This window comes from Rutilus rutilus, assembly GCF_951802725.1.
Source record: "Rutilus rutilus genome assembly, chromosome: 17".
Classification (NCBI taxonomy): domain Eukaryota; kingdom Metazoa; phylum Chordata; class Actinopteri; order Cypriniformes; family Leuciscidae; genus Rutilus; species Rutilus rutilus.
Genome location: NC_140230.1, coordinates 11,751,439 through 11,765,473, shown reverse-complemented (window position 1 = coordinate 11,765,473; position 14,035 = coordinate 11,751,439). Strand labels below are relative to the sequence as shown.

The 14,035-nt window shown below is 41.7% G+C and overlaps 1 long non-coding RNA gene across 1 annotated transcript; it reads right to left on the bottom strand.

The window, feature by feature from the left end:
* Positions 1-290: 290 nt before the first annotated feature.
* LOC311276525 lies at positions 291-1,703 on the bottom strand. Its single transcript, XR_014625070.1, has 3 exons — positions 1,532-1,703; positions 1,354-1,408; positions 291-1,258 (listed from the first exon to the last, which is right to left on the bottom strand). It is a non-coding gene; the product is annotated as an uncharacterized lncRNA (long non-coding RNA).
* Positions 1,704-14,035: the final 12,332 nt, after the last annotated feature.

The window sequence follows — 14,035 nt, the reverse complement described above, 5'->3', positions numbered from 1 at the left end:
CGTAGACAGTTGTCAGGGTCAAACTTGCTTTACTGAAGCCCAATTTGTGAAACTGTAACACAAATGAACAATGATATTTTAAAAAATATCTCTTAAATGTTACATTCAGTTCACATAAATCAAAACATTATTTAAGATGCACATAAATCACCCTTACATAACTTAGAAGATAGCTGTGTTAAGAAGAACAATCAAGCATCACAATTATGTGCTTCAGGCTACATTTAACATGTCACATGCAAATTGTTCTCAAACATATGTATATATGTGACCGAATTAAGGTATCAGCTCACTAATAAGACACCAAATTTTCAAGCCTCCTCAATAACAGGCTTTCAAATAAATGAAAAGGACAAGCAGAGACAATACCACAGTCTATAATTTTATTTATCAATTAAACACTAAAAGAGCTGAGCTCAACATTCATGATAAAAAGACACTTTAATAAGTCAGCCCAATGGGCTTCGTTCTAGTCAATTTGCAGGGGGGCCATACGCTGGTCAAGCACACAAAACAAAAACAAACAATAAAATTTCACACAAAAAATAAAATACAAATTGAACAAGGTGGTTTCTTTCCTTGCTAAAAGATTTTGCTGCTCAAACTAAACCAAAACTAGATACAAATCACAAGCACTTCAAACCAACCAAACCAGAAATCAAATAATTTAAACCCACTCAACACCAATCAAATAAACCAAATTAACAGATCTGCATTCAAGCAGTATCAATGTAGAGCAAGAAAAAAACTAATACATACAAACAAAATAAACAAATTAAATAAGTTTGGTAATAATCAAAACCCAATAACAAAAATCATAACAATACAATAAAGAAATGAAGCACACCAAAAGGAACAACAATTTCAATTAAACATTACACACACACACTTACACAAAATACACAATGCATTGATACAACTCACTGTACTTTCACCAGCGAAAACCAGGTGGCGCCAGAAACAAGGCCATGGATGTACAGCGCGTTACAACGTGAGCGTTGTGCAGACGAGGATCTTCAATGCAATCGCGAGAGTTGTAATGGGAATAAAGGCTGAAGACGTTCAATGAAACCACGCGGGCATGGTATAGGTAATAGCGAACTGACGATGCTAGCTCATGTGTTCAATGTAACCACGTAAGCGCGGCACGGGCACGAGCAACTGAAGACATTCCGTGCAATCACCTGCACAAATGCAAATCCCGCGTCCCAAACTGGACACGCTATTTAAGCAGCAGCAAAGCAGCAGCTGGCAACTTCTGCAAGACAAATAAATATTTTTGTTTGGTCTTTTCTCCCTCCCCACTCCTCACATTTAAGTCACACAAATAGGGTAAGGGAAAAATAAAATTACCTTTCCTGTGCACACTCACATGCTCACTAACAATGCCTGGACACACCCGACTAATCTAAAATTATACCAAACAAGCAAATTAATCAAAAAAGTGAATTAAATGAAATCCCCACAAACACCCATATTCTAAATTTATAATTCCCTCCCATCTTTGATCCTTCAATTTAACAGAACATACCTTTCTTGAGGAGTGAAGGAGATACAAGACCTACACCAGCAGGCCACATCAGCATATGGTCATGAAGAAACCAAATCTCACCTGTGTTTATATAGCTACATGATTACCTGACGTACCCACCCACTTTAGGCAATCTGGGCACTATTTTTAAAGGGGCCATGCAACTATCCTTAAAAGGGCAATCCCACTACATATATATCAGAATACATGTAATCATATTTTACCGTTTAGATTAGTCTTTTAAACTTACAGATTGTGCCGTTTCAAGAGCAAAACAAGAAGGATGGACGTGGATGCACCTCTATACTCCAGCGTTCTACTCCGGTGAGCCCCAGTTATGTCGCTCGTTTTTAGCCAAATGTTCTCTGTACATCTCTCTTCAACCTTCGTCATTTCCTACTGAGGAGTCTAAGGTGGCCTTTGTTATAACCCTGCTCTCGGGTCGAGCGTTTGAAACATTCTCCCGGGAGCTCAGAAAAGTCTTTGATCGCGCTGTTTCCGGTAGAGCCGCGGCGCAACTTCTCGCGAAGCTGCGTCAGGGAGATTGTACTGTAACGGACTATTCGATTGAATTTCGCACATTGGCTGCTGAGTGTGGCTGGAATTCGGAGGCTCAATGGGACATGTTTTTATATGGGCTTTCTGAGTCCATAAAAGATGAAATTTACTATTTGGATTTACCCGCGGGGGTGGATAAACTCATAGATCTAGCTATTCAGGTGGATACGAGACTACGGCGACGGGGTCCACGGACACAGCGAGAGTGGTCTGCCAGTGCACAGAGTAAGGTATCTTTTTCTCCTGGTGAAACTATGTCTTTTCCAGATCCTGAACCCATGCAAATGGGCAGGTCCCGTCTATGGCAGCAGGAGAAGCAGAGAAGAAGAGACAGGGGACTATGTCTGTATTGTGGAGCCGCTGGTCACATCGCACTGCAGTGTCCAGTAAAAGCCAGCACCCGCCAGTAGGTAAGAGGTTACTGACGGGTGGAACTACACTGACTAAATCCTCTTTTTCAGCTACTCATCTTCCTGTCAGTTTGAAATTACCTTCTCAGAGTTTTGATTGTGAGGCTCTTGTTGACTCGGGAGCGGAGGGTAATTTTTTAGACATTAACCTGGCTCGTAAGCTCATGATACCGGTGATGACACTCTCTCAACCCATCTCGGTAGTTGCACTTAATGGTCAACTATTACCCTCAGTCACACATTCCACTGCCTCCTTAAGACTCATCACCTCAGGCAATCATTCTGAGGATATTGACTTTCTTTTGATTGACTCTCCTTCTGCTCCTGTGGTTCTGGGACACCCCTGGCTGGTGCTCCATAACCCTCATATAAACTGGCGTATGAATTCTGTTTTCGCTTGGAGTGAATTTTGTCATGCCAATTGTTTGTTGTCTGCGTGTTCTTCTGTGTCTTGTTCTGTGTTTCAGGATGAACACATGGATTTGTCTAACGTGCCTTCGGAGTATCTGGACCTGAAGGGAGTGTTCAGTAAGTCTCGGGCTGCTTCTCTACCTCCGCATCGTCCCTATGACTGTGCTATAGATTTACTGCCAGGTATGTCTCTGCCTAAGGGCAAGTTATATTCACTTTCTGCCCCAGAAAGGGAGGCCATGGAGAAATTTATTTCTGATTCTCTGACAGCTGGGTTCATCCGCCCTTCCTCTTCTCCAGTGGGGGCAGGGTTCTTTTTTGTGTGGAAGAAGGATGGTTATAGACTACCGAGGGCTGAACAACATCACGGTAAAGAATACCTATCCTTTGCCATTGATGTCTTCAGTCTTCGAGCGATTGCAGGGAGCATCCATCTTCACAAAACTGGACTTGCGTAATGCTTATCATTTGGTTTGCATAAGGAAGGGGGATGAATGGAAGACTGCCTTTAACACCCCCAGGGGGCATTTTGAATATTTGGTCATGCCTTTCGGTCTGTCTAACTCCCCTGCGGTTTTCCAGGCACTCGTGAATGACGTGCTGAGAGATATGGTAGATCAGTTCATATATGTCTACCTGGATGACATATTGATATTTTCTTCTTCTCTCCAGGAACACGTTCAGCACGTCAGGCGAGTGCTCTAGGGGCTGTAGTGCTCAAGGCGGAGAAATGCTCGTTCCATGCACAGTCGGTTCCATTTCTGGGTTATATCATCTCCTCCGAGGGGGTGCACATGGATCCCGACAAGGTTAAGGCTGTGGTGGATTGGCCAACTCCAGATTCCCGTAAGGCCCTACAGAGGTTTCTGGGGTTCGCCAATTTTTACCGGCGTTTCATTCGCAATTTCAGCCAACTTGCCGCTCCACTGACTGCCTTGACCTCCACCAAGGTGACGTTCAGGTGGTCTGGTACCCCTTTTCCACCAACAAGAACCAGGTGCTGGTTCGGAACTAGAGCTAGTGCCAGTTCGGAGTTGGTTCGACTGACGAACCTCCAAAGAACCGGTTTGCTTTTCCACAGGCTAAAAGAGCCAACGCAGAGCCAGGTCTTACGTCACAGCTACGTCTCATCTTTCTCAGCAACGTTAGCGCGGCGGCGCCAAACACAAACACATCATCAACAATGGCGCACGTTGCTTTGCTATTGATGTTCATGGCTTTGCGTACCTACATCGGCATCCAAACACGGCGGATCCAACGTGTTCGCGCGGCCCACCATTATTTGTACAGACGGAGATTACAAGCGAGAGTAACGGCATGTACATAACATTTATTTTTAACAATAAGATGCCGACTTTAGCCTTAGATTTATATTTTAGATCGCATCCATCGTGTTTAGCTGCTGTTAGCTCGATTAGCTGCTATTTGAAAATGGCGGTCACAAGTTTCTCTTCAGTCTTGTTGGCCACGGTAACCCCGCCCCCAGCCTCTGACGCAAGCGGTTCTTTCTTGGCTCCGTTCTAGACCCTGCAATGATTTGGTGCTACTTAAGAACCAGTTTTACTGGTTCGGAGCTGGTGCTTTGGCGGTGGAAAAACAAAGAACCGATTTGAAACTAGGCTCTGGCTCCGAACCAGCACCAGCTCTGCCTTGGTGGAAAAGGGGTATGGTGCATTTACCAACCTCAAGAGCTGCTTCGTTTCAGCTCCCATTCTTATCACCCCTGATCCTTCACATCAGTTTGTGGTGGAGGTCGACGCATCAGAGGTGGGGGTAGGAGCGGTTCTCTCCCAGCGTTCACCCACGGATGATAAGATGCACTCTTGCGCGTTTTTTTCTCATCGTTTATCACCTGCTGAGTGTATTTATGACATTGGTACCAGAGAGTTACTGGCAGTCAAGCTAGCGTTGGAGGAATGGCGTCATTGGCTAGAGGGTTCGGGGGTACCTTTTATCATCTGGACCGATCATAAGAACCTCGAATATATCAGATCTGCTAAACAACTCAACTCCAGGCAGGCTCGGTCGGTTTGAGTTTTCTCTTTCATATCGTCCGGGTTCTAAGAACATCAAGCCCGATGCTTTATCTCGTATTTTTGACCGTTCCGATCGCCTGTCCACTCCCGAGTGCATTCTTCCCGAGAGACTCATTGTCTCCACACTCATATGGGAGATCGAGTCGAAGGTCTGCTCGGCCTTAGAAGAGGTAACGCCTCCGCCCGAGTGTCCACCGAGTCGTTTATTCATGCCGGAGGGATTACGGTCCGACGTTATTTGGTGGGGTCATTGCTCCAACGCAGCGTGTCATCCAGGAGTCAGTCGCACCAGTTTTTTGGTCAAGCAACGATTCTGGTGGCCCTCCATGGCTCGCGACGTTCGAAGTTTTGTTTTGGCATGTTTGGTCTGTGCTCGTGGTAAGACTTCCAATCACCCACCGGATGGGTTACTCCAACCACTGTCTGTCCCTTCAAGACCCTGGTCTCACATTGCGCTAGATTTTATCACTGCCCTCCCAGGGCAATACGGTCGTTTTGACCATAGTGGACCGGTTCTCGAAGGCGGCTCATTTCATTCCCTTGCCCAAATTACCGTCTGCCAAGGAGACAGCGGTTGCCGTCATAAATCATGTCTTTCGTTTACATGGCCTCCTGATGGATGTGGTTTCTGACAGGGGTCCCCACTTTATTTCCAAATTTTGGAGACAGTTTTGTCGTTTACTGGGGGCGAGTGTCAGTCTTTCTTCTGGTTTTCATCCTCAGAGCAACGGCCAGACTGAGCGTGCCAACCAAGATTTAGAAAGAGTGTTGCGATGTTTGGTTTCTCAGAATCCTTCCTCCTGGAGCCAGAAACTCTCATGGGTTGAGTACGCACATAACTCATTACCAGTGTCATCCACGGGCCTATCTCCATTTGAGTGTACCGTAGGGTACCAGCCACCTATTTTTCCCAGTCTGGAATCCGAAGTCGCAGTCCCCTCTGCAGAGATAAACTTTTTCCAAAAATTGACAAGGCTTGCACCTTGGAACCTGTTTCAAGGTTTGCGTTCTCGAGCCACCAGGCACTGTTTTGTACGAGTGAACGGGCCGGAGCGCATTGAGGGTTTTCTGTTAGAACGGTGTTGTGTCAGCGGCCCCTGAGTTAATAACTAATGATCTTTGCAACAGAAGTGAATCAACACTAACTTTAGCTGTACAATTTCTTTATTCTAGAGCTGCTGTAAAGCCAAAACAATCTCTTTTACTTTAATTTCCTATTATCACTGTAAAGCTGCTTTGAAACAATATGTATTGTTAAAAGTACTGTATAAATGAAGGTGACTTGACTTGACAAACACCTGTGTCTTGTTTCAGTAATTGGCATGAAGAGACCGTATAAAGCCACCTGGGAATAGAAGCTCAGGAGAAAGGGACTCACTGTCCCTTGGTGTTGAATTGTTTTCATGAAGCTCAGGAGAGCGTGACTTACTAAAAGAAAAGGACTGAGTTACAGGGAGCTCACAAAGCACTGATTTATGTTTTGTTTGGATTATTGTTATGGAATAAAAACCCTGAGTCTCAGTTAAAGCTGACCCTTTCTTCTTCTTTCATTTTATTTGAACGTTGTGACAGCGTGAGCTTGCAGTTCTCAGAGCAGAAACTAAAGCTGCTGGCTGCTCTTCGTATGTGCGATATTCAAGATAGAGACAAAGCTTTTCAATTGAATGCACTGTTATCTCTGGTGGAGCTGTTCAGAGAAGAACAGGTATGTGAGCTTGATCAGGGTTGGAGCTAATCAAGTAGATCTGCATGTAACATTCTGTTGGTGTTAGATAAGTTTTGAGCAGTCAAGCAGCAGGATGGCAGCTTTTCAACAGGTGCTACCTCAGTGTGATAAGCCTGCAGCTTCATCAACTAGATTGTGCTCATCTTTACCAGAGTAGCTCAGAAACCAGCGAATTTGAGTTTGGCTCCGAGACATTCCGAGACATCGTTGACATCTTCTCAGCGTACCCGACCAATCAATGTTCTGGTCTTGCATTAATCGCGACATGAGCCTCCTTGCCACAGACTTCTTTTTGTTTTCCCACTCCACATTGGAGTGTAGGAGACAGTGTAGGAGACTGAACTATGTCTATTCCAAAGTACAACTCAGCCTCCCCTTGCAAAAAAAATAAGTATACTTCAAGTTCATTTATACTTATGTCACGGTTGAGCTGCACACAAAGGCACAAAGATGAAGATGAACGGTTCAAATAGTATTTAATAATATCCATAGCTTAAATCCACATGAAGAACAGTAAGCAAAACAATCAATTGATGAACAACACAGTGATGATGAATCAAATTAGTGACTATGATGACAGACTAGTGGCTAGAAATGGTGCAAAACAGGAAACAAAGTCCAAACAGGGTGAGATCGCGACATAACCCCAAGCGGGAAGGAAGTCGACCGGAAGTTGAAGCCGGCCGCGTGCCACCATCTTGTAGCAGAACTTCACCTGCTGTTAGCATTCCATTGACTCCCATTCATTTTGGCGTCACTTTGACAGCGAATAACTTTACTTCTGAGGCGTTTGAAGACTCCATTTGTCCATTATTTATTTCTAAAGAAACACGACAATGTATAAAATGCTCCATTACCTTGTATCATACGTTACGGCCCCGTAGAAGCAGTTTTTGTAAAAGTAGGCTAACGATTGCGTCATAACCACGCGACTCTCTGTCGCACAGTAGAGAGATTACCGTATGGACAGGAGGAGAAGCTCGCGGGCAATCGGGGGGACGTGAAGGCAAAATGACAAAATAATTAATCAGAATACCTAGCAAAAGTTTCTCCTGCTCCAAGCTCATGGACAGCTCCTACTCACACTCTCCGTCTCTGCAAGTTTCGGAAGGGAATGATTCAGATTTCTCATGCCACAGCCACTAGAAGACAGACGGTTGCTCACGTCACATCTACGTCGTCAAGCTCTGTTTGAGTCTGCGCGTCAGGAACGGAAGTCCTAAAAAATCGCTAAAAATGGGCTTCACTTGTCTCAGTTGAGTTCCAATGAGATGGCTCTGTCCACTTCTTATACTGTCTATGCATAACCCCCCCACAATGTGGAAGGCGCATCCTCGTTTGGAGGATGAGGAGATTGCAAAGGGATGGTGAAGGGGGCTGGCAAAGGGATGGTACAAACAGGTAGGAGGAGGCTCTGGAGGTGGACGAACAACCAGGAGAAGGATGAACAAAAAAGTCCAAGGTGATGATGGAGGTGGAGAGAGCCATTGGATGAACTTGAGTCATGGCAAATTCGTGAATACCGATTTTGGATGTACCACGTGTCCGCCATTTTGAATTTTGTCATAAATTGTCATATCTTTTAAACTATTTGACATATCTTCACAAAATGGAAGGAATGGATCATCAACAGCATGTCCTGAAGGTACATGAGAAATTTGAACAGAGCGCCACCTAGTGTTCCAGAGATATAATGTTTTTTGCAAATGCTTATAACTTTTGAAAACAGTGTTCAAAATTTGATAGATTTGATGTCATTATGTTCCTTGGTTTATGCCATTTCTGACGATATCTCATTTGTCATTTTCCAACAATGTGACTGTCCGCCATATTGAAGCAAATGAAAAACAGTTTTTTCGCTACTCCTCCTTCAAATTTTGCTCAATTGTGTCCAAAATTTGATCAGGTGATCTTTGAACTGATCCGCACAGAAATGACTGAACGGATTTGTGATATTCACTACCGTTCCCGAGATATTCTTCTCCAAATATGACCTAGCCTGTATTTGTAGCCTTATGCTAGTTAGCTTAGCATATCATTTGTTAGCATGCGAACCAGATGCAATTCTTTCTAATGTGGCTCTTCAGCTATCAGGCTAACCATAAGATACATTAGCATTAAGCTAGCTTAGCATGCTAATCTTGTAAACATAATTTTGTGTTCTCATTCTTACACTGAAGCCTCTCCTCTGCAGCTTTGTAATTCAACGTCCTCTGAGTGGTGCAAGCTGCTAAACCACATGCCACGAATCCTGAACCATTCTGGTCGTGTGTTTGAATCCTGTGTGGCACATGCCCAGACCACAAGAGGTACTGTGGCCAGAAGTGGTGCAAAAGTTGTTTTAGTTCCAGACATGGTGTCTATCTGAGAAAGGAACTCAATAAATATAACATGCAGCAAATAATATAAAAATTCTTCATTTTCAGATTCTAGGGGTGCACCGAAAACTCTGGATCCATGGAAATTACTTTTTTTGTTAAAAATAATTACTCGTTTTAAATTATTTTTGCATAATTGTATTATTATTAAACTTTTTAATTAAATTCAATAATTTAATGAATCTGAATTAAAAACAATTAAGCCAATACGATAAAATAACCACACTTTTAATTCAAGTAACACAAAAATTGGACAGAAAATAGGCCTATATTAAAATAATATTAAATGTTCATTCATATCAATATGTTATTCTTCATCCAGTTCTATGTAGCAGAATCAGATTTATTTTTTGACCTATTATCAAAATAAAGAAGTCCTACAAAGCTATTATTATCAGAGCATGTGAGCAGATAGCAGAGAGAGGACCAGTGAACAAGAGGATAGCGTCATTTTACCAGCGTTGCCCAGCACGGCTATACACACCATGTTACAGCTCAGTAGGGCTATTGCAAACAGAAACAAGTCCAGAGAAATTTCATGTCGGCACTTTTTTTAGCGGACTTTGCCTTTCAGGTGAGCATGAACGGTACATGCATTTGGGCCGTGAGCGACTGAGCAGAGCGTGCAACACACAGCGGAACACGCTGCGAACACGGAAAGGAGAGCACAGCGCACACACACAGCTTAACACGCTGCGAACACGGAGTGGAGAGCACAGCGCACACACACATCGGAACACGCTTCGAAGTTGTGCATCTTCGGAAGTGGAGCGGCTCGCAAGAGCGGAGGTCTAACCTGATCGCTGAACCAGAGGGGAGGGCCGGGGAGAGTTCATTCTGAACCAGCTGTTTTTTCATGTATGTTCAATTTATGATGTTTTTACTCTTCCTGCTCTTCACTGCTGTTGCTGCTGCTTCAGGGGCTTGTCCCTGTATCACTGCTTGCAGCTATATTTTTTGTATTGTTTTTGATAGTTTCACTCTCATTTGAATATTGGAGTAAACATCAGGAGGTTTGGAAACTAGACCCTGGCTTAATTTGAATGGAGTTTAGCTTGCTTCTGAATTGTGTTCATACATATGGAAACCCACAAGGAGAGCAGTACAGTGAAATGACATAAACTCAGCTGGATGAACATCCTGGCAGAAGCATACAGCAGCAAGTAGCGTGCATCATGGCTGAAAGGTCTCCAAAAGACACCACACCAGGAAAGATACAAAGTAAAAGTAACAGAACATCTGACACATCCTCTAAAAGTTCCATAATTACTTCAAGATCTTCAAGATCTTCAGTTGGTGTTGCTGCAGCACTTGCTAGAGATAAGGCAGAGACTGCACGAGCACAAACTACTTTTGCAGAGAGAGAAATTGCAATTAAGGTGGACAAAGCCAGACTAGAAGCTAACTTGGAAGACCTGCATCTAGAAAAAGAGGCTGCAGCTGCTAACACAGAAGCAGATATACAGACCCTTTCCAAAAAATTAGAATATCACATGAAATCACACAGTAATTACACAGTGATACCATGGTCATTGAACCAGGTTTTGGTTATTTTGGCAGTGTGGGCAGGTGCAAATCCTGCTGGAAAATGAAGTCAGCATCTCCATAAAGCTTGTCTGCTGAAGGAAGCATGAAGTGCTCTGAAAATGTCCTGGTAGACGGCTGTGTTGAGTGGACAGCACAGTGGACCAACACCAGCCGATGACATGGCTCCCCAAACCAACACAGACTGTGGAAACTTCACACTGGACTTCAAGCATCTTGGATTGTGTGCCTCTCCATTCTTCCTCCAGACTCTGGGACCTTGGTTTCCAAATGAGATGCAAAATTTGCTCTCATCAGAAAAGAGGACTTTGGTCCACTGTGCTTTATTAAATCCAGAGTCAACGCAGCCGTCTACCAGGACATTTTCAGAGCACTTCATGCTTCCTTCATTTTCCAGCAAGATTTGCACCTGCCCACACTGCCAAAATAACCAAAACCTGGTTCAATGACCATGGTATCACTGTGTAATTACTGTGTGATTTCATGTAATATTCAAATTTTTTTGAAATCCTGTTTTCGTGGGTTTTATGAGCTGGAAGCCCAAATTATGTACAAATAAACAACTAAATACTTGAAATCGTTTAAGTTGTGGGCCCTGAATCTATAATCTATGGAAGTTTAACGTTTTGAATGGAATTATGGAAATAAATAAACTTTTCCATGATATTCACATTTTTTGGAAAGGGTCTGTATTAGAAGCAGCAGCAGAGCCATTGCAAAGATTAAAAAGGTAAAAGGTAAAAAAAAAAAAAAAAAAAAGGAAGCTGCAGCAGAGCTTGCGGACACCGGATCAGAAAAAAACAGATCTTCTTTAGACAATGCCAACAAAAAGTTATGGAACTTAAGTCGATTCATCAAACTGTTCTTGAATACCGTGTACAAATGTCGAATACAATTTTCCCATATCGGCCATTTTCATGCTAAACCACGTGCCATGAATCCTAAACCATTCTGGTCGTGGGTTCGAATCTTCGAATTAGAGTCTATCTGAGAAGGAACTCAATAAATAAGATATCAACTAGAAATATACTTGTAATTGTAATGTTTCAATACTACTTGGGACTAAATTGACAAACTTTTTAGTTTATAAAAGTATAGTTTTAGGTATACTTTAAGTGTAAAAGTAGTAAACTATTACTACTAAGGAGTACACAACAAGTTTGCAACTAAGTCATTTACTGCCGCTATACTACAATTCCACTTATAAGTATACTGATAGATTACTAAAATACTTATAGGCTAGCACATTTTTTAGTTTATGAAAGTATACTTTTAAGTATACTCTAAATAAACTAGCTTAGTAGTTTTAAACTGCAACTATACTTGTAATTTTTCTTTAAGTGAACATTACATCATTATCATATTTCACTATTTATGTATTATTTTTGCCCTTTTAGTAGCAGAAACTTATTTCGCCAAGTACAACATGTTCCTGGAACAACATTCCAATCAGATTTGAGGATCACGTTTACAGTTTATGTCAAGTTTAGGCTTACAAACAGGGTTAGGTGCTTCTACATCAGTATTATTCACCTTTCATTTACCTCTAATTTTAGGCATAAGTTATGGTTAGGGTTAGATTTAGGGGTAGGGTTAAGATTACATTTTTGGTCAGGAATGTTGTTCCAGGATCAACAAAACATGTTGACACAGGAACACGTTTAACTTGGCAAAATGGAAGGGGAAAAGGGATGGTGTTGGCGGCCAGGAGACTCAGAGTGGGGGCGTCATCTCAGTTAAATGTAGGCCAAGTGATTAGGAGCCCCAGATACAACCTGGAAGGGAAGAGAAGAGGTGATGATATGGTTGAATGATTGAGAGAGGGTTGAGAAGGGAGGGTTCGAGAGAACGAGCCAAACAGCACCATAAGGGGTGGCCCAATATAAGAAGGTTTTGAGAAGTCAGGCGGGGCCCCGCTCTCAAACCTTAGTTAACTAGTCAACTCCATATATGCAACTATAAGACAGGAAGAGCTAAATAAAATAAAACGACGACATGATTATTAGATCCCACTAAATTACTGAAAGAGTTGTTACCTGTAGCAGAAGAGCCTCTTCTCAATATTAAAAAAAAGAAAAAAAGAGGGGAAAACAGAAAAAAAGATATCTATGAAAAATGTCAATCAGGATTCAGACCCCATCAAAGCACATAAACTGTGCTTGTTAAAATTACAAATTAATTAATAGTTTCTGACTTAGGCTGAACCATACTAGAAAACTCACAGGGGAAAAAAAACAAAACACAACATACATGTTACATAATCCAAGTTAACTTCAGTAAATTATCGTAAGGGTCGTCTGTTTTAGGCCCTCTGCTATTTTCAATATATGCTGCCCCTTGGTAATATTATTAGAAAACATGGAATTAGTTTCCACTATTATGGTGATAATACTAATAGTTCTATATTTAGGCTAATGAATCCCGACCAGATGTTCACCAGCCTCTATAAATTCATATAACAAACCTTGTTTTATTATGGGCACCAGAATATTGGCACTGTTCACAACCTAGTTTAAACATATTTTTCCTAATACGACGTGATTGACATTATTCAGTGGCATGGAGGTTAAATCCATATGCAACCAATGTTGCTTCAGTCCTATAAAAAAACATCTCCTAACAACATCTATACATTACCTGCAGGTTGACTTCCACAACCCCTCTCATGGCACAGTGGACAGTGATGGAGCAATTGAACTTCTTTGATACTATCGGCATCTAGTGGTTTCTACAAGAATTTCAGAAAGGTTCAGACTCGCCATCCATTTAAATGCTCATAACAGGTGTTGTCTGTATATATTTTTTTAATGGTGTTCGTAATTTGGTGCCACTCAGATTGCATATTAGAATCATTAGATTGGATGCTACTAAGTAGAGCTATGATTGTTCCTTAAAATAATAACGAGTCTTCTTTGAATAGAAGCATGACGCTGTGACACAATGCAAATACACTTCTAACAGTTATATAGTGCATCTTAAAACTATACATAAATAATACTTTGCCTGTTTAAAAGTAAAGAGACAACATTGTTCATATAAGTCATAATATCATGTTGAAAAGTTTAAGTTCTTTGTAAAGAAAAGTCAGTCTCAGTTTAACCATTAGCCAAACATTATATTAGCAGTGATCACATAATTTTGTCAGCTCACCCTGGTTCCCTCCATCGGTTTTTTGATTATTGCAGAAAACATTCTGTTTTGTACACATTTTGTAGCCTACATCATAATAAAATATTTACAAATTTACACCACTTTTTGAAGTCTAAATACAATTGCCTAAAGTAATCAGCTAAATAGGTTATAAATTAACTACACGACAGTTGCATTACTTCAGCATCACCACCATCTAGTATTCGACAACTCTTTCAGTCTAGATTTTTAAAAACAATTTCCCTGTAAGTCCGAGTTAAAATAGTTTGCAAGAGCACAATTTTAAACCT